The 25093-nt window shown below is 49.5% G+C and overlaps 1 protein-coding gene across 5 annotated transcripts in view; it reads left to right on the top strand.

The window, feature by feature from the left end:
• FBLN2 (fibulin 2) overlaps positions 1-25093 on the top strand; it is a 115085-nt gene that overhangs the window by 31610 nt on the left and 58382 nt on the right. The window lies entirely within an intron of this gene.

Here is a 25093-nt window from a genome sequence, read left to right as displayed (position 1 = left end):
TCTGAGCTCGTTAGTACAAGAACTTGATAGATACGCTCAAATACCCCTGAGGACCAGTAGGGAGAAAAAGGAGTGCCTCTCGCTTTGTGTTTTTTGGGGGCTGGAAGTTTATGATGTTTATGATCAACTGTGGCAAGCGTACGCATTTCCTCTCTGCCTCTGGATTCCTCTTGACGTCTGCAGTGAACGCTGATTACATGCTTTATGCAATGCTCATTACTGTAATGAATGCAGACTTCATCGCTATAAATTAGCACATATACAGCTCATATTTCCAATTCCTTTTTCATCAAATCAAGAGTAATATCTCCTTTTTCAAGATGTGGTACAAAATGTTCTCATTAGACTCAGATGTGTAACACTTGCAGTCTGAGGGGAGAATGCTGATTACTCCCTAGACAGTGGTATTTCTTCCTGGGTCGTCTAGGTAGCCCTTAAACATCTTGAGCTGCCTAGTCCACCTACTCAAGACGTTTAAGGGAGATAGGAGGAGAGCAGATTTGGAGCCGAGACTCTAGGTCCCGACACCAACCATTAACCGAACAAAAGACGTATGAAGTCCATGAATGGAGATGGTAGCCTTCTCCTTTCTCTTTCACTCCCACTTATGTTTTTATTGTAAATGTTGACCTCGCAATTAGCAGTAGCAGCTAGAACCTGAGGCAGACCTTGTCTTCTTGATTTCACCAAAACAAATGCTCTAGAAACCAGCCTTACCTGAAGAACCTCGCTGGGTTGTAGGAGCGCACCAGGCAGCAGCGTTTGAACACGACGCCTTGCGAGCAGAAAACAGGAGCTGAGCACACATACCATCCCGAGGGATGCCGTTAGGAAGTGGGGACCATCCTGAAATTTTCAGTGGTGGGGGTTAAGAAAGCCTCTTAGGGTGAAAGTGTTTAGCAGCAGAGCTAACTACTATGTGTTAGAGTCTCCTTGGGTGATTTCCAGTCTGTGATTCCTGGAAACTGCTTGGCTGAGACGGGTCTGGCTGGGGTCTGGATTACGTCGGGATGCCTGTTGGATAGGAGCAAAATGTGATGGATGTCATGTTGGGCATGAACTGTCTAGCCCACAGAAGCAGGCTTGGAGATCACTGGATGCCATTTTTGCTGTAGCTGAGAGATATAAAATTTCCTTTACAGATTGTAGAAGTAGAAATGAAAATAAACAGCCCCTGGGAGCACGGCACTCTCTGTTCAGGTATAGGGTGTGCAGCTGGGAGGCTGCTGGTTCTGTTTGGCCTGGGGAGCTGCTGCACATCCTGGCAGCAAGCGCCAGTGTCATTGCACCACGGGCATCCCCCCGCCGCCGGCGACAAGGGGACCTGGCCAGGCAGCCCTTGCCCCCGGCCGCTCCACCGACCCCGCTGCGAGCAGCTGGTGGAAGCAGATCAGTGCAGGCTGTAGAGGAACCACAGAACCTTCTCCAAAAATCAGGAATCTCCCTCGGCAGGGCTGGTGCCAGTGCTCGTGGCAAGGGACTGCTTGTATCTTCACTAGTTTTGTTGGTTTAATTGATGGGGTTGAGTCGTGGGAGTAGGTCCGTCTGTTTCGGGTAAGAAAACACATCTTCTGCCTCTCTGGTGACTCCTCGGCTGGTGATAGAGGGTGAGTGAAGATATCAGTCAGACTTGAAAGAAAAATTAATTTTGCCATCAGATATAGAATGAAAACATAAATTTTACGTGTGTACTTCTAACTATAAAGTGACATAACCTACCAGAGCTGCCAGATAACTTCCTTTCTCCGCTCACGAACCAGCAGCGTGACGTCCGCCGCACCAACCCCCCGATTTTCCCGACCTGCGAGGCCGTGTGGCTGCTCCCTGCCGAGGCTGCCGCACCCCTGGGTGCCGCCGGGCTGTCCTCGGACGCTGCGCGTGGACGGTCCCGAGGCAGCGCTGGGTCCTGCCCGGCTCCTCGGGGCGAGATGGGAGCCAGCCCTCGCGCCGGCACCGGGCTGCCCGGGTCCTGGAACGGCCGCACCCTGCCCTGCCCGGTGGCACTTAATTGAATTTTCCTGTTTTTCTCATCAGTCTGTGCATGGGGATGGATTTTCCCTATTTTGGGTTTTTCCTTCCTTGAAATCATCAATGTGGTTATTAACTTTTCGTCTTAATTGCTTTTTTCTTGGAAACATACATTTATTTAAGTTCCCGAGTCACTGAGAGATGCATTTTTGTGACTGTAGGGACGTTCTAAATATTTTATTATGTTTTTTTAGTCTGTCTTTTTCTCCAGAGTTTAGAAAAGTATGGGAGGCTTCACAGAAACATTTGCTGCCACTAAAATTTCAGCCCGGGTTAGATGGCTGTTGCATTTGTTCTTGCTATTAGCTGTGTCCTGGCACCAGAACTCGGCTGTGGCTGGATCCCTGATGCCTTTGGTTAAAACCTTGGCTTCATTACTTATATTTTATGTATCTCACTTTGGTTTTGTGCGTAGCTGAGTTTTCATCTCCCAAACCCCTGAAGGCTCATATGTAATCTAATCACAGAATCACAGAATAGTAGGGGTTGGAAGGGACCTCTGTGGGTCATCTAGTCCAACCCTTCTGCCGAAGCAGGGTCACCTACAGCAGGCTGCACAGGACCTTGTCCAGGCGGGTCTTGAATATCTCCAGAGAAGGAGACTCCACAGCCTCCCTGGGCAGCCTGGGCCAGGGCTCCATCACCCTCAGAGGGAAGAAGTTCTTCCTCGTGTTCAGCTGGAACTTCCTCTGCTCCAGTTTGTGCCCATTGCCCCTTGTCCTGTCGCTGGGCACCACTGAAAAGAGTCTGGCCCCGTCCTCCTGACCCCCACCCTTTGGTGCTCAGGAAAGGTTAATTTTGTGTTTTGATTCTCGGCCTCCGTTCGCGCCTCATTTTCCGTCCGTGTGTCGGCACAGCCGTGAGGCTGGCACACGCCGCTTGCCTCCGGCGCGGGTCGGTCCCCGGCGCGGGTCGGTCCCCGGCGCGGCTGCCCTGGGCTGCGTGCTGGGCTCTGCCCGGACCGGGACGGGGACAGCTTGGCGTCGGAAAAGCTGCTGTTGTGCGACACAAGCGTATACAACGAGATGTAATACTGCACTGCATTTCGCATCCGCCAGCTGCGAGGATCTATTTATTGGAGTCCTCACTCATGGACTCCAGCAAATTGCCATTTTTGGGGGAATTTTTTTTTCCCCCTCTCCTTTTTTGGCTGCTCTGAGTCTGTCCTGGGCCGGCGGTTTCGCTGATGATCCGGGCGCTGCGTGAGGCCAGGCCCTCGCTGGTGGCTCTCGGGGCGGCAGCGCTGACGGCTCCCCGGGGCGATGTGGGTGCTGCTGCCGTCGCAGCCGTGGGCCCTGCTGCCAACCCGCCGGTAGGACCGGGGCGCAGCTCGGCAGGGCTGCCTGAGCCCCGGGGCTGCTCTCCTGCCTCCGACGGGGCCGGCTGTGGTTGCTGCTGCTCGGGGTCTCCACTGCTCTGCGCCAGCCCCTGGCACTCCCTGCGTGGAAACATTTGTCTTTTACACCCATGTGAGTGGAGTTGTTGTAGATCCTGAGTATGTACTACAGAAGGACTTCAGCAACCTACCGGCCTGTTCACGTTTCTGTGGCAAATGCGAATTACGCCATTCCTAAAGGAACTGTAAGTGTAAAGTAGAGGTAATTACTCAGTCGAGGAAGTGTAAATTAGTTACTTTCACCAAGGGAAGGGATGAGATTGGTGGGGACTATTCGCTTTGTATAGTCTCTTTCCAAACATTGAGCTCATGCCGTCACTTACTGCAGGAGCAGCAAGCAGAGGGAGTTTTCATTTCTGTATTTCCTATCTCCTCATCCTAAACACGCCCTGAACAGGGGAGAGTTGAATAATATATCTTTAAAGATCTTCCTGTCAAGTTTTGTTATGATTTTCCCCCTTTTTTTCCCATCTCCCCGTGCTCTGCCAGAAGTGCTGTTTCTTGGGGAGGTGTCGCTCAGGTAGCGAACAGCCCGGTTGTGAATGGTTTACGATTCGCGTTCTGGTTTTGGCAGGCTGAGTAGTAATTTGTGGCTAGCTGGAACCGCTGTGTTTCAGAAGGGAGGTGTCTTTCCCCGTAAACTCATCCACCACTGGTGATTTTTTTATCGTGGCTGTTTGTAGAGATAAGGATAATTGCTGTCCAACCGAAGCAAATTGCACCAAGTAAATATTTGCAAGCCAAGATCAGTGGATGTGAGGACGGCGTTTATCTCACGTGAATCCTGATCAGGTGGTAGGTACTGGGAGGCTCTCGTGTAACTTCTAAGGATGCAGTTGAGATTTCAACCAACCCATCTACTGCAGGTTTGCTGATACTGAGCCTCGTGAAGAAAGATGACCTTGAATTTCCGAACTGAGGACCGACAGGGAACAAGATCCGTCAGGCAGACCTGCAGCGAGGGTTTCCGAGGCGTTCCCTGAGCACACTGACCCTGCCTCCCTCCTACTGCCGTGCTGGAGGTGGGGGAGTACTGTGGAAGGGGCTTCAGAAACACAAACTCTGTTTGCAATTGCTTTGTATTTTTTGGTATCCAGTGAAGTGTTCTTTCACGTTTTCTTGAATTACCTCAGGCTTAATCCTGTGTTGTTGAATTTGTCTCTGCAACAGGAAGAAATCTGCTTTGAGCCCTCAAACAGAGGAATAAAAATAAACCTCGGGAGAGTGAGGTGTGGGGAGAAAAAGCCTCTGGGACAGAGAGTGTGAATCAGCATGAATTACAGCCCCAGGTGACAGCGTGCAGTTGTCTCTCTGGTAGTTAAAGTTCTGAGACAGTAAGATTATAGAGGAAGACAGCATGAATGGTGATAAGGCAGGCTGAGATGCTTACAGAATCACAGAATAGTAGGGGTTGGAAGGGACCTCTGTGGGTCATCTAGTCCAACCCTCCTGCCGAAGCAGGGTCACCTACAGCAAGCTGCACAGGACCTTGTCCAGGCAGGTCTTGAATATCTCCAGAGAAGGAGACTTACAGAAAAAGGATGACTAAAATACTATAAAATTAAGAAGTGTTTTAAGAAGGAACCACAAAATAGATCTATTTGCTCTGCCAAAAATGGCATTCGTACCTCACTAGGTAGCCAGATGCTAGTTTAGGAGGAAAAAAACCCCCACAACCATTTCCTAATTAAAAAAATACATTGTATGGTATGTGGAGGGCTGATCCTCTCATGGCTTCTGATGTGCAACCCCTTTCCTTGCTCGTGCCGGTGCCGTGACCCCCGCACCCACGGCCGGGGCTGCCAGCCGCTCCTCGCTCAGCTCTGCTGCCCCATGGGATGGGCCCCCTTGGCGCTTCGTGTAGAACACGGGCAAGGCCAGTAGTTTCAAGTATGTGCATGCTAAACACTGCTTGTAGCATGAATTGGTGAGCAAAGGGTGCAAGGAAGACCAAAGCCTGCTCCAGCGACGTGGAGGAGTGTATTCAGACGAGCTGTTTGCCGACTCTGAAATGAGCAGTAGCCCAAAGCATCAAATCTCCAGGCACTGGCCTGCCAGATGTGGCCTGGCTTTCTGTTTCCAAAACTCTTGCTCTCCGTGGATGCAACGTTAGCCCTGTAGCAAGTGCTTTGAGTAGTTCCACTTGAGGAATTTGAGCACGGCTCGGGAGGGCTGCTGTAGCCTGCCAGTCTAGGCACGTAGGCAGCAGCTGAATTGGGAGTGTCCAGACTTGGCCCACCCAAGGCGTCCAGATGATCGTTGTGGACAAGTTGGTGCATGACCGCTGCTTGCCTGTTTGTGTTTTGGGAACTGCTGTAGGTCAGACTGCTGCTGCTGGTTTTCCAGCTGGCTGGGCTTCCGTGTGCCTCTCGGAGCTGTGGGCTCCCAATGTGGAGCATTATTCTTTCTCTGTACGAATCCAAGTCCTCCTCACCGCAGACCTTCTTCCAGTCATCATGTGCATCTCCTTGCTAAAATGGAGATAGTAACCAAAAGTCATGAGCTCCTGGTTAGCAGTGCTTTTGTGTCAGGCTTTTATGGTGCTGTTTTGGTCCTGAACTCTTAGAAAGTATTAGAAGTGGTGTATTAGAAGTGGTATTATAAGTGGTAGCTGTATATTGAACCAGGAGCTCATGGCCTTTAGTTAGGGAAAATAGTTTAGAGGTTCTCTTCTTATTAAGAAGATGTGAAGATCTGTGAAGTGGTGCAAGCACAAGCCTGGTACGCAGAATGCCAAGTTTCATCCTTTACTAAAAGCGGTCTGCATGACCTGTTGTAGTCAGATGGATGCAGATTTGTAAGAGCCAAAGCAACTTACAGAAATGCTCAGGTCTCGAGCAGTCTTTCCTTTTTAAACCCCGGCACCTGCCAGTCCAGTAGTTTGAGCTATTTGAGGAGGCGGCTCTCTGCCTTCCCGAGTTACCCGTAAAGTGAAGACAACAGCTCCTCACTTTGGTGTTTTCTGATGGATAAGGCCGTGAATCGCTGGGGACCAGGGCAAGCAGGTACAATGTGCAGCACAAGGTGGGAGAAACACGTATGTTCCGCCCGGTCTTGCAAGTCTTGCCTTCATTAAATACCCTCTGAAGAGCAAGGTCTTCTCCCCGGCATCTGGTGGGGTGCCGTGGTGTGGTCAGGTTTCCCGTCGGCTGATAGTGCGTTTTATAACGCGGAGGTCTTCTCGCTGCAGCACAAGGACCGTTACTCGTGCGGTTGGCTGGAGCAGTTTTTTATAAGGAAATTAATTGCGTGAAGTGTTGGCGCCGAGGGGAGGTGCAGGGAATGTCTGAAGAGCAAGTGAAGCAGGATGGAACGTTCACACCTGGCTGGGGAATGCGTGTTGGCCGTCGCGGCGTGGTGTCCTGCCCCGGAGGAGCCGGCACTGCCAGCCCCAGAGGCACTGTCTGCGGGGGACAGGTTTTCCACGGGGACGCTGAATACAGACTCGGGTTTTCAGATGTCTTTAACCTCATAGGACTTACTTACCAAGGTGGTTTAAATCTTGTATGTTGAAATAATAAATTCAACTGGGACTGAGCACCTAACCTACGAGGGCATCAAAATATTTTTGGACACCCATCCCGTGTACCTGTTTTGTAGAGGTGAACATCATCATTTGTGAAAAGTTAGCTCCATCCATGGTTTGCAACGAGAACGTTTGATCTGGATTCTGGAATTAGACATGCTGGAGACAAACTATGGAAATGAGGTGGGAGTTTTCTTGTACAAATTAATTAACCACTTGAAAAGACAAGGTTGTTGGGCTCCCCAGGTTTCTCAAGGGGACTGCATTTGCTGGTTATTTATAGCATCTGTCTGAGAGTATTTTTCTTGTATGCATGTTTGATACTTCTTCAGAAAACAGAATTTAAATGAGACTTCTTTGCAGGAGCCTTTGCAGTGTTCTAATCGATCACTGAGGAATTAAAAACGACCCTGAATATAGCTGCTTGTTAGAGAAAGGCAAATAGAAGTGGTAATTTCTGATCCAAATTTTGTGAGACAATAACCTTTTGAACAGTTTGAAACGTGTGGGCCAAATAAACGTAGCTTTCTAGCCACATGCTTACTCATGGAAGGATTTGTAATTTCATTACCCCAGGCCTCCCAGCGAGCAATATCTCTTACCTCTTAGGGATTCTAAGGTAACAAGCCAGCAGTAATTGGAATTTTATAAAGATCCCCGTACGTGTGAGCAGTTTTAATGTTTTATTGCCTATTCCCAGCCTGTCTGTGCTGTGCCGAGGCGACCAGTTCTCTTCTAGAGCTACCTAAAAGTCCTAAACCGCCATCCCGGTGGCGATGGCGCGAAGCTGAAGAGGCACAGGGGGAAAAAAATAACGGTGCTGTCTTTAGGACCAGCAAACCCCCACCGCAGGTTTCCCCTTCGCTGCCTTTGCCCGGGGGCCAGGGAGCTGCGAGCCCCCGGAGCTGAGCCGGCTGTGGATGCCTGCGGAGCGGCTGCGGCCACGCGCCCGCCAGCGAGCGGATTTGTGTGGCAGAGCCTCCGGGTCTCCCAGTGGTGTGGCCAGGCTCTGCTCCATCACTGGGACGCACTGGTGGGGCCGGGGTGCCCGACTGGGTGGTAGCAGCCGCCGAGCCGGTGCTCTGGGGTGCTGCGGGGAGGTGGCCGTGCCCCGCAGCCAGCTGGGAGAGCACGGGGGGCTCGGGCCGGTGGGGTGTGTGGGGGGTGTGCAGTTCTGGCTGCAACTTATTCAACCCCTGCAGAGGCCAAAAAAGGAGCCATTCAGAAAAACACACAGGCTGATCATTCCTTCTCCCCTGTGGCTGTGCGTGCTGGCTGATCGTGTGGGGCTGTTGCGAGCCGTAGGGATGCTGACCGCGTTCAGAAGGGCTCGGAGTTGTCTGACCGTAGTTTTGAATTACCAAGTACTAAAATAGATGTTTATGGCTCCAGCAGCTCTGGGTTTAAAACCTTTTAACAGTACAAACAGTTGCATGACAAGGGACGATTTGCATCAGTAACTTTTTAAAGACGTCATGAAAGTTGATGCTCTTGTGAACCGTTGCTCAGTGTAAAATATACAGCTTAAAAATCACGAAAATCATCACACGAAACCTCGTAGTCTCCGTGTTACCATGCATGGGCAAGTTATTGCTTGTGTCCCCAGTGACCGGTCGTGCACCAGTGGTGGGTTTGCATACAGTGCTGTACGCCTTTCCACGAAGGTCGTTGGGACTGGGCACGTGAGCGTGTCTGAAGGATGGGTATGGTAAGCGCTTAGGATAAGCTTTATTTTGTAGGAGGTCACTATGTAGAAATTTTGTTTCGAGAAGCAGAATTTGCATCTTCTCTCCTGTGTTAGCCATCTGTGCTGCACCTTTACCTGCCGGGCTTGTTTTGGCCGTCGCTTGCCCTCACTGTGGATTTTCCCCCCTCCTCTTTTGCTGCGTGTCTCCTCCTCCCCTTCGCCTAGCCCTCGAGGAAACAGCTTTTGTGGTTTTGCAGTGCAGGACAGGTTTCCTTTCACCCCACGCCAGCGCTCTGGGGCAGGCTGAGAGCTGCGGGTTGGAGGTGGGGTGGCAGCCCCTGCCTGCCGCAAGGGCTGTGGGTGGCTGCGTCCCGGCACGGGGGTCTGTGCGTCCCGGCACGGGGGTCTGTGCGTCCCGGCACGGGGGTCTGTGCGTCCCGGCACGGGGGTCTTTGCAGTCTGGTGTTGGCCACCAGTACTGGACCTCTTCCAGGAGAGCTGCAGGAAAGAAACGGAGGAAGACGTGCCTGCAGTGGTGTGAAGGAAGCCAACAGGTTACCAAAAACTGCATACACTGAAAAAACAAGTGAGTGCTCAGTACAGGATCATCAGTGAGCACTGTCGAAAGGGGACAGAAGAGCATCAGATGGGGGAAAAATGGCGTTTGCCATGGGCATCATACATGGTCCAAGAAGTTGTAAGCCAGTTTTACGCAGTATATTCTGGTCTGGTTTTAGTATGTCACCGAGATGCTTTTGGTCTGTTTTTTTGGAGTAATAAGCCCCATAGCACGGTGTGAGAGCTGCAGTCTGGCACTGAGCTGCAATAGCACTCACCTCCTCCTTGTATTCATTGTGAGCAGCAACATCAGCTGTGTTTGGAGCAGGGGAGCTGGAGTTTGACTGGAGCTGGCTCATACGCAGGGAGCAGAACTGAGAAGAAAATGAATAAGCTCTTGCAGCAAGAACATCTGGCTGTGCTTCAGTTTCCTTTTCTTCTCACCTCTCACTATTTATATGTTAGTTTCTGTCTGAGTTTTGAAAGACATTGTATGTGCTACTTAGCTGGAATCATTTTCTGAGCGCAAGTTAAATTGATTAATATTGTAGAGTTATGCATCTTGTGTGAAGTGAAGCATCAAAGTATTCGTATCATGATTGAGACATCCGACAGAGACTTAGGAAACAGTTCTATTTCGCTGTCAGTGGGTTGCAAGATAGAATTTATTATACTGAATACCAAACCTACTGTGTGCCGATAGCACATGGCACACGCAGAAGAAATTCCAGAAACACAACCCTTGCTTCAGAGGGGAACAGAATTTCCTGAAAAGCAAACACTGAAATGCAAAGCCTGTCGTCTTCCCCAGCTGGCTTAGCGGCCAGAGCGGGTAGCCTCGCGTGCCTGATACAGGCGTTGTGTTTTGGGAGGATGGGTTTTGTGTAAGATTCATGTTCAAACTTGCCTAGTTTGTGGTTAATAGAGTTCGTTACTGAAAACATATCTTTTTAATGAAAACGGAGCTTATTTCTTATGACTCTTTCCATAAGGTTAAAGAGCTCTTTTACACTGAACAAGCAGAATGCAAAACTTTCAGCTAGTTTAATGGTGTTTAAAGAGTCTTTTTTTTTTTTTTAACAAAGATTCTGAGAAATCAGTAGGAGGAGAACTTTTAGATAAGAGTATGAAGTCAATCCATTATCTGCTTGGTGGCATGGAAAGCCTCACACCCACCCAAGAGCTCTGCCAAATGCTGTCAGTATTTGGCTACCAAGCTTTCAGTTGATGGCTATTTCTCTCTAAAGCTCGACTAGACTCAGTTGTAATTCTTCAGCTACCTCTGTAAACCATCTTCTTTATGGCCTATAAGTAGCCGAAGATCAGTGTAGTTCTCCCTCTGATCCAAGAATTCTTCCTCTGCAACGTGCATTCATTTTCCGTGCGCTGGAATTGCCTTGCATGAAACTACTAGCAGTTTTCATTTCCAGATTCAACACTGCAGTATTCTAGCCAAAAGATTTGGTAAGAGATGTACTCCTAGGAACTGTTTTCATTGAAGATAACGTGGACTTAAGTAATGTCTCGTGTAATAATGATAAAATTCATACTTTTACTGGTTCTGGATCAAAGTTGATAAGTGTTGTCTTAACTCATGGCCTTGAAATCAAATAAAAGTATAGTAAACATCAACAATGACTAGGTTTTATGTTAGAAGGTTACATAAATGTTTAATTTCAGTCGGCTTGGATTGTGTGTGGTCACAAGCAATTTGTGTTTTTGCTTGTGTCTTTAAGTGAGGTGGAAGATAAATACGGAGGCTTTCCAAAACCTTGTGCACTAGTCTCAGAGGTTTTGCTTGTTGCATTAGACTAAGGACTGTGCTTTGCACGTGTTCTTGAAACATGGACTTGTCCCGTGCTTGGGCTGTGGCCCTGGGAGGTGTCTGCACTCCTTATCCTTCCTACTTGGCCCCGGGGAGAAGAGGAGCAGGTTTGTGCTGTGGCATGACCACGAATCCGTTGTGGGACAGGCAGGGACACTCACTGCCTTGGTCTTAGGTGAAGCTAACCAATTTAGATGAAAAAAGAGTTACGCTGCTGGTTTTCTTATTCTTGACGAATTTAACCAGCCAGTTAAAATGAGTAGGATCTGTTGGAGTCAACCTCAAGCTTTGCTTGAGTGTGAGTAATTTGGTACCCTGAAAAGTTCCGGCATGTGGCCGAGAGGCCAGCTTAGGTTTAGCATTTATGCTCTCACTCCTGTGCTAAGGCGAAGTGAGTTCAACACTTGGAGGCTGAAGCTAAGCGTGCTTTAACCCTCGGTCCCAAGTCCTCATCCTCCCTTCGGTGGGTGCCGACCTCGCAGAGAGCCAGCGCAGCCGGGCAGAGCAAGGAGCTGGTGTGTAGGGTGACGCCGGTGACTTGGGAGGTGGAACCCTTCAGCAGCACTGCTGTTTGCCTGCGCTCCCTTAAACTGTGGGGTCTGACCTGTGTTAGGCAGTGTTAAAGTCCTGTCTTGGTGTGGTGAACAGCTTTACACGGTCTGGAAATCTGACCCTGATATTTTGGAGTGATCACTCGCTGTTACTCAGCTTTTAAATGGAGTCAGTAACGTTTCTTGAAAGACTTCAAAGGTCAGATCTTGCCGTGTGTATGCCATACTAACCCCATTAGTTTCAGTAAGGTGTACGCTCATTTTAGCCGTGTTACTTCCTCCTAAATTACTTCAAAATGGTAAAGGGCAACCATTAAACATTAGAAATTCTAAAAATTAAATGCTATTCTTAAGTAAGAACTCCTTAGATCTTGCATGAACATACATCAGTTGGTCTCACTTCACATTTGTGTCTTTGCAGTCACAAAAAATTCTTTGTAAGATTTTTCAGTCAGACTCAATTCCCTCTCCCAGATCTTACAGTTAATTTATAGCAAACGAATACCTCATAAAATGTACAATCATTATACAAATACATTATTATACCCATTTGTGTTTTTGGTTGTAAATTCCACAAACTGAATGTCTGGGTGATGGATGCTTATGGAGATGCAGTCGATAGCACTGGCTGAGCCCGCGGCACGACACGGTGCAAAGGGTCACAGCCAAGCCCCTCATCCCATGGCAGGTAGCACGGGGCTTGATGCCTGCTGCTCGGGCACCACAAACCACATTCCTCTAGAAAAGAAGAGCTGGGGTTGATCGCTCAATATGCTTCCCCCCATCCATGCCTGTACAAGAGAACCGAGATTCACACTGCTGGGTTTCAGAGGTGACACAGAGAAAAGCCCTGGCTTCCCCAGGGAGTTCATCATGCACCTGACCAGAAGGAGCTGAATTATGGTCGGTTTTATAGTTGAATATACCTCTGTCTTTCTGATATTAGAGAGAGGTCAATTAATTATTTTGCTACTCCATAAACTGAGAGTAAATGCACTATCTCCTAAATATGTTAGCGTGAGAATTGTTGTGTACTGCCTTCATACTAGGTCAGAATAGTACTGTTCTTGGAGCAAATCTTGGCTTAATTCGGTGCAGTGGCAACACAGGTAGGCCCTGGTACTAGTGAAGAAATCGCAGCACTTTGATATTTTTTATTCTTTAATGGCAAGAAACAAAAACATATATATTGCAAGATTAAGGAATTAGTCCATTTCCTGGAAGGCCAGAGGATCCCACTGCTGAAATGGTGATTGAGTCTATTCTCAAAGACCAAGTAGAGAGGTTTTCTAAACCCGAGGTGTTTGTTCTGGCTGGCTGGCTGCTGCCACCTTGCTGAGATGTTTCTTGTGCTGCTTGAATCTGCTCCAGACTCTTCAGAACCTGAAAACTGCCAAAGCTGACGACAAATCAGAAGGAGCAAGTGTCGGTGCTGTGCCAGGAGCATCCCCGTTAGCAGCAGGGGTTCGGAGGACTGATATTTCTGGCGTCGTGGCCCGTGGGTATGTGTTGACCTATCTGTGCGTTCTCCCAGGAACGGAAAACAGGCTGTCTGCTTCCATACCCCGTCTCCTCTCTGCTGCTCTGGTAGTGGTAGTGCCAGTTTGTTCAGCAGTTCCTCTCGTGGGACCGAAGAGGTAAGGTTCGGGCTCTATCGATTCCCTGTCTCCATCTAATTAGGAGAAGGTGCTAACAAGCGGGCTCCAGCGGACCAGTTTCAGGGCTTGTCTGTGCGTGCAGCTGGGCGAGAGGACGGAGACGGCTGTACCCACAGGCACAGAAGTGCAGGCTGAGCTATAGGATAGAATATAAAGTTGGTGTTTGTTAGAGGCGTAATACACAGAGAGCGTGCAGGACGAATGCATAAATACAGCCAACACTGAGGTACGGATTGTGCCTGACTCGCCTGGGTATCGAGTGCCTGAAAAAAGGTGCAGAGTAACTTCCAGCTGTGTGCTGGGGAGCTGTGTGATGAGACTGGAAATTGCCTTTATCTTGTTTGCCCTCTGCTTTTCTTATTCCCTGGTACTATGACTTGGTCACTAACTTTCAAACTGCTGAGCAACTTGTGTATACTTAAAAAGTGTCATTTTGACACTAAAATACTTCCTAACGTGTTCTCCCAATCAGCCTGTCAAGCAGGGGGAGTTCCATTCTGCAGGAGTGATGGCCATTGCCACAATTTATCAAATAATTGAAAAGCGAAGTTTTGTAAGCAGGAATTTAGAAGTGGCAAAATCACTCCACATCTTTGCGTGGTGCTGTAGGAATGCTTGCTAGCTCAGGGTAAAGTCTTAGCATATAGACAGATGGAAACTTCATTCACGTCCCTGAAGAGTGCGGTGCTGCAGAGAGCGCCGTGGGTTTGGCAGCTGGAGGCCAGGCCATTCTGCAGGGTATCCCTGGCGAAACGGGGAGCCGGTGCTTGGGGCTCTGACCCGGGCCCCAGGGCTCAGAAAACCCGTGAGGAACGCAAGGCAGGCCCTGGTTTGCAGAACAGCGAACGCATTTCCAGCTGCAGCTGGAGAACGAGGAGGTGTGAACAGACTTCACCTGGTTTCGCATCCACAACAGCAGCGTTTCTCGCAGCTCAGGCTCGCCTGGCCTGTTCTTCCATAGCTGCCGGTTACGCAGATTGATTAACGTGACAAATTTCTGCCTTTTGCAGCAAGTCATGTTCGGAACAAGGAGAAGTGAAAATCTAGTCCGTGGTAAAGTTACTCGGCAAGTGTTGTGCCACACGGGCTGGTAAAGAAGACTAATAAACACTTTCCAGCGTGGAAATGTGTGCCTTGGGCATCACTTGGAAAATTAAGCAAGGAGTGGCAAATCCTACAACGTGTTTCAAATAATCTGATAGTTGATGCTATTTTTAAGGTTCAGTCTCCCCGAGTCACGTGGCTGCCCAAAGCCATCACCTTTCATTTAACAGATTTAATTAAAAAAAAAAAAAAAAGGGGGGTAAAAGCACCACACAGTCTTCCGTAAACCTGATGAAATTCAACACGGGCAAGTGCAGGGTCCTGCACCTGGGGAGGAGCAACCCCATGCACCAGTACAGGCTGGGGCTGACCTGCTGGAGAGCAGCTCTGCGGAGAGGGACCTGGGTGTGCTGGGGGATGACAGGGTGACCATGAGCCAGCAGTGTGCCCTGGCTGCCAAGAAGGCCAGTGGGATCCTGGGGTGCATCAAGAGCAGTGTGGCCAGGAGGTCGAGGGAGGTTCTCCTCCCCCTCTACTCTGCCCTGGTGAGGCCCTATCTGCAGTGCTGGGTCCAGTTCTGGGCTCTCCAGTTCAGGAAAGATGAGGAGCTACTGGAGAGAGTCCAGCGGAGGGCTATGAGGATGAGGAGGGGACTGGAGCATCTCTCCTACGAGGAGAGGCTGAGGGAGCTGGGCTTGTTCAGCCTGGAGAAGAGAAGGCTGCGAGGGGACCTTGTAAATGCCTCTAAATATCTGCAGGGTGGGTGTCAGGAGGATGGGGCCAGACTCTTTCCAGTGGTGCCCAGCGACAGGACAAGGGGCAATGGGCACAAACTGAAGCAGAGGAAGCTCCAGCTGAACACGAGGAAGAACTTCTTCCCTCTGAGGGTGACGGAGCCCTGGCCCAGGCTGCCCAGGGAGGCTGTGGAGTCTCCTTCTCTGGAGATGTTCCAGCCCCGCCTGGCCGCGGTGCTGTGCAGCCTGCTGTGGGTGACCCTGCTTGGGCAGGGGGTTGGGCTGGGTGACCCACAGAGGTCCCTTCCAACCCCGAACGTTCTGCGATTCTGTGAAAGAGAAACCCTGAATCTCAAGTGTTTAAAACCACACAAACAGAACCCACCCCACCTTGCGAACAGGTACCCAGCGAAGAGCACTGCAGCATGTGCGCGTGTCCACGCAGCGGCTGTCGCAGCCCTTCCTGGCCCCTGCGCTCGGCGGGCAGCATGGGGTGGGTGGTGGCAGCAGGGCTGTGGCGGGGTGGCCATGGGCAGCCGTCCTTCCCAGCACCTCTCCTTGGCTGCGCATGGAGCACCCTGCGGCAGGCGGAACCGAAGAGGAGCCAGGCCGATTCAGCCTACGAGAGCCAGATCACAGAATCACAGAATAGTAGGGGTTGGAAGGGACCTCTGTGGGTCATCTAGTCCAACCCCCCTGCCCAAGCAGGGTCACCCAGAGCAGGCTGCACAGCACCGCGTCCAGGCGGGGCTGGAATATCTCCAGAGAAGGAGACTCCACAGCCTCCCTGGGCAGCCTGGGCCAGGGCTCCGTCACCCTCAGAGGGAAGAAGTTCTTCCTCATGTTCAGACGGAACTTCCTGTGCCTCAGTTTGTGCCCATTGCCCCTTGTCCTGGCACTGGGCACCACTGAAAGGCATCTCTCTTGCTCGGGCCCGCAGAAATCACTAAAGAGGGAAAACGGAGCCTTGCTGCAATTTTCAGCATGGGAAGGGAGATCAGCAGACAGGTATGTCCTACTTTGTTACACACCATGAGCTGTTAGAGGAGTGGGTGATAGGGTGGACTTGCTATTTTTTCTATTTTACTTTCAACCTGGGGGTGGTTAAATAGGAATGGTTTCAAATAGTATGGTGGTTGCCATAGATACTTGTCTAAATTGAAAATAGAGGTCTGGGCCGAGCTGTTAGCCTGTCCGCCAAAGCAAAACTTGGACCTGAGTGCTGAAACCGGAGTGGGTTTGAGGAGTCATGCCGAAGCTTGCCTTGCCGCCGTCGGTGATTCAGCCGCGGATGTGTTTGACGTCACTGAGCAGCTCCAGCGAGGGCTCGCATGGGCCTGGAGACTCTGGGAGGGGAAAAATCCTTCGTGCTTCAAACGTTTTCCTCCACTCTTTCCCCCAGGAGGTCTGCAGAGCTCGGAAGAATGCCGTGGAATGCTGCTTTCCTGGGAATGGGCTTGATTTTTATTTTTTAAACGTTACTGTGCAACAAAGCAGCAGCAAATTTAAAGTAGTTCAGCTGGATAAAAGCATCCTATTAAGGTAAATTCACTTTATTTGTCCCAGGGATGTGTGGCAAATGTGTGTCTAATTACAGATAAGGCAGCTAAGCCTTTCATCTTCTTTCAGTGAAAAAGAATCTGCAAACGAAGTGGAAAATGTTTTAGTGAAACGTATGAAGGTCTTTTCAAGGATTTGGTTATCGCAGATGAGCCCCACCTAAGGGAACTGGAAATGTTTCACCCTATCTTTCTGCTTTGTGGGTGGCATTGGACGTACTGGGATGATTGCAGCTGACGCTGGAAATCCCTCACTGCGAGATAAAAAGGTGCCTTTGGACATTTCTAGTTTCATCTGCTCGTTTTTTAGGGGTGTGGGGGGGTGCAAATCGGTGCGGGTCCGGTGAAGATGACGGAGGTGCACAGAACACATCGGTTGGGTCTGGCCTGAAAAGTGCATGCCTGACATTGTGTCGTACTTCCTCTCCAATTTCTTTCTCAGTAGGTGGTAGAGAATTAGTGCTTAATTATTTGCAGGCTGTAGACAACAACCAGCCCCCTTAAACTGTTTACATTTCTGGATAAGACTGGAGCTGAGTGTTCTTTGTGGTTCAGTCTTTCTCAAAATCTATGGAAGGCTTTATAGTGCTTGTTTATCTTTCATACCATATACTGGGATAAATGTTTGTACCCAGAGAGCTTTTCTCTATTGAATAAAACCCCGTTCATCCGTGTCTGTATCACATTATGGATGGTAAATCCGATTTCTACCATTCAGCTTCCCAGGCTGTGAAGAAGCACAGCCTGTCGTTGGAGAGGCTTGTGCAATAGTGGGAGTTCAGAGAGTCAGAGCCAAGGCTGAAAGGTGGGGCTGGATTTCTAGACTTGCTTGGATACAAGGAATTACGTCCAGCAAACATTGCTTGAATAAAACATTAATTTCCCATTAAAAAACATTATGTTGCTCTGATAATTGTTCCTGTTTGGAGTAATCCTGATTTCCTGCACAGCTCTGGTGACTCATCACAGCAGAGATCTCATCCGTTCTGCTTTGCAGATGCTCTCAAGCTGTCGGTTCCTGATCTGACTCAGCTTCTTTATCAGCATCTTCTCTCCTTGCTGTTGTGCGGTGAGAATGGATGCCTCGCCAAGGACCTTGTTCTCCTTCCAGCTGAAAAATGACTGGCACTGCTGGCTACACTTTTAAATTTAACTCAAGTTTTAAGAAAGTTGTAGGTTAAAAAGTCGCATTTGATGTTTTCAGGTTGTCTCAGGTGTTGAATCTGCAGCTGAGAAGCCTGGATTGCAAAAATGCGTGCCCCTGAGTCCTGATCTCTATCTGTGATAGGAACAAATCTTCCTTCCTCTCGGGTTTGCTGCGAGTGGTGTGCCAGTGTGGTGAATTCCCAGTGTGATCTCTGCATCCTAGAACTTCAGTTAAACCTTGCTCTGAGGGGTTAAAATACATGGGTGGTGCCTGGGTCTATACCGAGTTCTGCGCACGTCAGCTGACACCTTTGTAACAAGGTTTGAGATTCTGTTGCTGAAGTTTATAGGTACATATAAAGTTTTGAGAAAGCTAATTTGTGAATGATGTACTAAGCAACAAAACCACAGGTCGAGGGAGGTTCTCCTTCCCCTCTACTCTTCCCTGGTGAGGCCCCATCTGCAGTGCTGTGTCCAGTGCTGGGCTCCCCAGTTCAAGAAAGATGAGGAGCTACTGGAGAGAGTCCAGCAGAGGGCTACGAGGATGAGGAAGGGACTGGAGCATCTCTCCTACGAGGAAAGGCTGAGGGAGCTGGGCTTGTTCAGCCTGGAGAAGAGAAGGCTGCGAGGGGACCTTAGAAATGCCTCTAAATATCTGCAGGGTGGGGGTCAGGAGGACGGGGCCAGACTCTTTCCAGTGGTGCCCAGCGACAGGACAAGGGGCAATGGGCACAAACAGAAGCAGAGGAAGCTCCAGCTGAAGATGAGGAAGAACTTCTTCCCTCTGAGGGTGACGGAGCCCTGGCCCAGGCTGCCCAGGGAGGCTGTGGAGTCTCCTTCTCTGGAGATATTCCAGCCCCGCCTGGCCGCGGTGCTGTGCAGCCTGCTCTGGGTGACCCTGCTTGGGCAGGGGGTTGGGCTGGGTGACCCACAGAGGGCCCTGCCAACCCCGACCATTCTGGGAATCTATTATTAGAGGGCTGCAGTGCTCTGAAGTGTCACATGCCTCCACGCAGTATGTGCTAGCAGACGTAATTTCAGAGCCCTCGTAGCTGCGGGCCAGTCCTGCGGGGTGCTGGTGCTGCTAGCGCGTCGTGTTTGTCCGCTGCGGGCCGTGCAGTGGAACCTTTTCTGACCCTCACTCTGCAGTTTGGGCTACAGGAGTGGAGAGTGCAGATCTGCAAGTGTAAAACTCCTGTTAGAATTACCTGGCTGTAAATACTCATTTAAGACTTTCTGCTGCTGTTAGTTGAAGGCTACAATAAATTTGTGATCCTGAAGCAACACCAAACGTTTCTGCCCGGGGTCCTGTGGGTGATGGGGATGTGTGCGAGGAGGAAGCGGAGGCCTCTCGCAGGAGCGAGTCTTTGCTCCTCCTCTTGCTGCTTCCTCCGCGTGTTGGTCTGGGTTATGGCTCAGGGGGTTTGTCCTCTAACCCGTCGGTGGCATTGAGCTGTACAGGTAAGCTTTTGCTTCCGTTTTTTAAGTCATCCTCATCCTCCTATGAGCAAAAGGGAATCTGATGTTTAATATAAAGTGCATTGCAGTGAATAAATAATTGGTTAAGCTTTTCTGGAGCTCTCGTTGCTAAAGTTACACACTCTGAATTGGCGCTCCTATTGTACTCCTTGGAGTTGTCCTCCTGTCACCCGTACTCGAAGCTGTACATGCGATTCACGATAGCAGGTCAGCTCTGCCTTTAAATGGCTTTTCCACCCTTTGTATCATTGGCAGTTACTTAAGCTTTGTAGGCCATATCTGGGTAAAAGTTCTCTTTCCCTGCAGAAAACAGGTTCTAGTACTAAAAGTTGCACACTGACAGTAGCTTTCAGCCAATGACTGGTGGTAGAGAGGAGTTTTGGGATCGTGCCATGCTTCATACGGCTCTAGATAGATCTGTCATTGGAGGTGGTTACCTCAGCTGTCAGTCTGTCTGGATTACGTAAAGTTTTGCAGTTATCTCCTCTTTGTACGGCCAAAAAGTGACTCAGTCCTTTTGGGTATTGTATTACTTCAGGCTCTTGGTATTTATTACGTATGCAATCAAGAAATGAAGAGTCTGAGGCTTGTGAAGATTTATTTAGTACCATTTAATAGCTATCTGTTTACTAGTAATTTCGTTCAACACAATGAGAAATTTATTTTTGAATTGTCTTTTAATGAGCAGATAAGCGAGTTTAACACTCTGAAACTCTGGGTTGTCGGTTCAGGGCTGTGTTTTTACAAATGGAAATTGTTCTCTCTTGGATAGGTAGCAGACTGCTGTGGTAGTGTCTATTGGTTTTAGTGGAGCTTGATTTTAAATATCCCCATTAGCTAAAAGAAGAATAAGAAGCTTTCTCTTTAGAGATATTTCTTTTATAATATATTGGATACTTGATGGAATTGGTGCAGCCCGAATGAACCCCTAAATGATTCCCAACTCTATAAATATCCGTGTGTTATTTTTGCAATTGTTTCTGCCATTTGTGGAAACAGTCATGTAAGAAAATTTAAGAATATCTTTATTTTTGAAGGACCTTTATTGTAACGATTTTGAATTTGTTCAGCACTGAACCTCTGCTTATGACTTGAGCAGCAGAGTCTGAGGTCCAAGAAAGCCTCTTGCAGAGCAGAGCTCCAGGGCAGTGCCGACGCCGGTCCTGCTGTGTCACCAGTGAAATGTCACTGTCACGATCAGAAAGAGCACTTGAAGGCGTGTTGAGAGGAATATGAAATAGGGAAATGTGCTGCTGCTTTGCTAAGTGACATGAAAGTTCTGTGGCTGTACTGCATCTGTGCCCGGGTAGAGAAGGATTTAGGCATGGCTGGCTCCGCTGACGTGCAGGGGTGACTCTGCCCTGGGCAGCTTCCAGGCTGAGAAGGGTTTGATACAAAATCCTCCCATCGAGGGGAGAGGAGAGGATGTCTTTTGACATTGCAATACCTGGTTTTGGGAGGGCCAAGGCAGACAGAAATATTTCTTATATGATGAGGGTTTCTGTGACTGAAACAGGATGAACAACATGGTGTGTCAGTGTGGAAAATAAAAGTAGCTTCAGTTAACTAATGGACTAGATGTGATTTAAATGGCTGCTTCTGAAACAATTTGTACGGGCAGCTGAAGTTTTCTGAGAGGAAGGAAGGGAACAGAACTGGACAGGCTGGAGAAGTTGGGCAGAGAGGAACCTGATGAGGTTCAACAAGGGCAAGGGCAGGGTCCTGTACCTGGGGAGGAACAACCCCATGCACCAGTACAGGCTGGGGCAGACCTGCTGGAGAGCAGCTCTGTGGACAGGGACTGGGAGTGCTGGGGGACGACAGGGTGACCATGAGCCAGCAGCGTGCACTGATTGCCAAGAAGGCCAATGGGATCCAGGGGTGCATCAAGAGGAGTGTGGGCAGTAGGTCGAGGGAGGTTCTCCTCCCCCTCTACTCTGCCTTGGTGAGGCCCCATCTGCGGTTCTGGGCTCCCCAGTTCAAGAAAGATGAGGAGCTACTGGAGAGAGTCCAGCGGAGGGCTACGAGGATGATGAGGGGACTGGAGCATCTCTCCTATGAGGAAAGGCTGAGGGAGCTGGGCTTGTTCAGGCTGGAGAAGAGAAGGCTGCGAGGGGACCTTAGAAATGCTGATAAATATCTGCAGGGTGAGTGTCAGGAGGACGGGGCCAGACTCTTTGCAGTGGTGCCCAGCGACAGGACAAGGGGCAACGGGCACAAACTGCAGCAGAGGAAGCTCCAGCTGAACCCGAGGAAGAACTTCTTCCCTCTGAGGGTGACGGAGCCCTGGCCCAGGCTGCCCAGGGAGGCTGTGGAGTCTCCTTCTCTGGAGATATTCCAGCCCCGCCTGGACGTGGTGCTGGGCAGCCTGCTCTGGGTGACCCTGCTTGGGCAGGGGCTTGGGCTGGGTGACCCACAGAGGTCCCTGCCGTTGACCGTACTGGCTGCAACTATCCAACCAATTCCTTATCCACCGAACGGTCCACCCATCAAATCCATGGCTCTCCAATTTAGAGAGAAGGATGTTGTGGGGGACCGTGTCAAAGGCTTTACAAAAATCCAGATAGATGACATCCATAGGTTTTCCCTTGTCCACCCTTGTTGTTACACCATCATAGAAAGCCACTAGGTTGGTGAGGCAGGACTTGCCCTTGGTGAAGCCATGCTGGCTGTCTCGAATCAACTCCCTGGCCTCCATGTGCCTTAGCATATCTTCTAGGAGGATCTGTTCCATGATCTTCCCAGGCACAGAGGTGAGGCTGACAGGTCGGTAGCTCCCAGGGTCTTCCTTTCTATCCTTTTTGAAAAGGGGCACAATGTTTTTCTTTTTCGAGTCACTGGGGACTTCCCCTGACTGCCATGACTTTTCAAATATCATGGAGAGTGGCTTGGCAACTGCATCAGCCAGTTCCCTCAGGACTCTGGGATGCATCTCATCAGGTCCCATGGACTTCTGTGGAGGTCCCGAACCTGGTCTTCACTTACAGCTGGAGGGATTTTACCCTCCTGGTGTCCTTCATGCCATTCATCGACTCGGGAGGGGTGAGGAGAGAGGTTGCCAGTGAAGACTGAGGCAAAAAAGTTGTTGAGTACCTCAGCTTTCTCCTCATCTGCTGTTGACAGTTTGCCGGTCTCGCTCATGAGCAGGGGTACGCTTTCTTTGACCATCTTTTTCCGGCTGACGTACCTGTAGAAGCCCTTCTTGTTGTTTTTTGCATCCCTTGCCAAGTTCAGCTCCAGCTGTGCCTTGGCCTTCCTGACCCCATCCCTACACAACCGGGCAGCTTCCCTATACTCTTCCCAGGAAGCCTCATGCTAGCAGCCACAACAGTTCTTAAGGCATTGAGAAGATTTTCAAGATATGCATAAAGAGAGGTGATTGTGAGTTAGACTGCTGGGATTTTAATTTATGGCCATATTGAAGGGAAAGTATCCTCAGCTTGAAGTCATTCTAATTAGTGTCAGGTCAGTCCGTCCTCAGAATCTAAAGTAATAAAATAGTTGCTAAAAATGTGGATGCATTGCAATGGGGAAAAATCTTGAGAGGCTGAGCATTTGTGGAGCTGTGATTGTAGCTATAATCAAGAATCGATTTTTTAATTGCTGATTGTAGGTAAATCTTTGTAAGATTTCAGATCGCTTGCATTCCTCCAACAGAGCTGGTAATGGATGGGGCTGGGTACGTAGTTCAGAAGTTCAACTTGTAAATTGTTTTCTTATACTGGACTGGGTTGTGAAAATGTTACATGAAGAGTTATAAATGTGGAGGCTTTCTTTTTAGCAAATATCACTGGATGTCAAGCAAACATATCAAATTTAATTGACTTCTTAAACATATAAAATGTTTTGGAACTATGCCATGGTCTTACCTGTTGGTTGCCAGTCTTACCTGTTGGCCCTGGTTCTGTTCAGGATCTGTGTGCTGCTGGCAGAGACTGGGCAATCTGGGCTCTGGCTGGTTCTTGGGGTGATTTTGTTTGAAGCCAGATGTTGACTCTTGGGAATTAATGTAACCTTCTGTGTTTAAATGCCAATGTATTACCCTCATTTGCTTTTGTTTTTTATGTGCCAACCCCACTGCACAGATGTTTGTAAAATAACTTATTTTTATCACTGATTCTCAGTGACAATTGATGTCATTAAACTTTTTGTGTCATAGGTGTAAACTGACATAAAGACTTGGAAAGCTGGAAGTGGCAAAACAGTTTCCTCACTCCTAGGAAATTAAGCAACTATAATATGGGATAATTTGTAGAGAGGAAGAGAATGTGGAAAGCAAAATTTTATTTAAAAGGCTTCTTTTCACTTCTCTCACTATCCAGTATTACTTCCTCACTAAATAACTTTAATCCGCAGATCAAGTGCATAGAGTTGCACTGATCGTTACTTAAACAGAGGATGGTATGGAAAAGTAATTATCCTTAAATAACAAATTGTTGCGCTACGCCAGGCGGTTTTGCTTTATGCTTCGTATGCTGTAAATGTAAGTTATCTTAATATCATTATGAATTCATGAAACTGTTAACTCAGGTTCCCGTGTTCTCTCAAGTTCTTGAAATATTGTTCCTTCGCTCCTAGTGCTGGTCGGTTCGCGTGCAGCCACGGGAGATTAAAAGTCACATAAAAGTCAACGAACCGCTGCAGAGGAATAAAACCTTTTCCAGTCGCAGGACTCCAACGCAAGCAGCGTATTGCTTTGGTTTCGTCCGCTGGCTGCAGGTGGTTGCGTGCGGGAGCCGGCAGCGTGGTGGTGCGGCGCGGACACGGTACGCGTGGTGCTGCCGCGACAGCGCAACCCTGCTTCGGCAGGGGGTTGGACTGGGTGACCCACAGAGGTCCCTGCCCACCCCGACCATGCTGTGATTCTGTGACCTGGAGTACCCGCTGCGTACGAGCGCCGGGCTAACGGCGCTTTGAAAGGCGCTTGGAGTATACGGAGCGCTGGGATTGCTGACTGACATCAGGATCTCTGCTGAGTCAGTGAGTAGGTGTGCAGAGAGGTCGGAGGCTGATGAAGGGCTGGGGAGCCACGGGGTGACCCACAGAGGTCCCTTCCAGGTCCCTTCCAGGCCACGGGAGCGGCACGGTGGCCGGTAGCCGGTAGCCGCAGCGTCGGTAGCTGCGGGCACTCTGGGCACTTGATTTGTGTCCTCGTGTATGGGGAAAGGGATTATTTTTTTCTGTTAGGGAGTTTCCAAAAAGATGTGGGGAAAGAGGTGGTGTTTGGGGAATGTAAGGAAAAAGGGTCGAGAAAAATAGAAGCAATGAGTGCAGGTAGTGAAGGGAGAGGATTGAGGGACTTGGAGAAGAAAACCAGCGGTGAATCAGAGAAACCTTCCAGGGTGGGAGCTGCAGGAAGCCGGCTGGACGCAGATGCTGTTGCTGAGGGTTGTAGGGGCCGTCGCTGCTGTAGCTGCTCCATATGGTGCGGTGCCACACCAGCAGCAGCCTCGGCTCGCGGGCACGGCTGCCGGCACAGCTCTGCTTTGGCCCGGGGTGAGTTGGGTGAGACAAGAAGCTTGAAGAGAGTGGTCCTAGCCTGGAACGTGTGGATGGTACTTTTCTGCCGTTGAAAGCTGAATATTCCGATTTTGTGTGAAAGTTTTTGTAACAAATGGCCTAGAAAGTTTGTGATCCCAAGAGGTTTTGCATTGCCTTTTGCCAGATAGCCAAGCTGTCATTCTGATGTGGTTGCAGTGCATTTAGCTTGAGTTTAAAAACAAACAACTCCTCCCTAAGAGCAGCCTTGCCAATAAGCTCCGCTGGTGGTCCCAGCCGTGGCCGAAGGGAGCACGGCTCAGAGCGGGCGCTTCTCCCGGCGGCTCTGCAGATCCCGCTGGCATGGCAGCGTTAACCGTTAACTGTGCTGCCGTTACCGAAAAGCCTCTCCCGTGCCCTTGCG

Source organism: Opisthocomus hoazin, chromosome 11, assembly GCF_030867145.1.
Source record: "Opisthocomus hoazin isolate bOpiHoa1 chromosome 11, bOpiHoa1.hap1, whole genome shotgun sequence".
NCBI lineage: Eukaryota > Metazoa > Chordata > Aves > Opisthocomiformes > Opisthocomidae > Opisthocomus > Opisthocomus hoazin.
The sequence above is the reverse complement of the archived record's forward strand: the minus strand, read 5'-3'. Positions and strand labels throughout refer to the sequence as shown.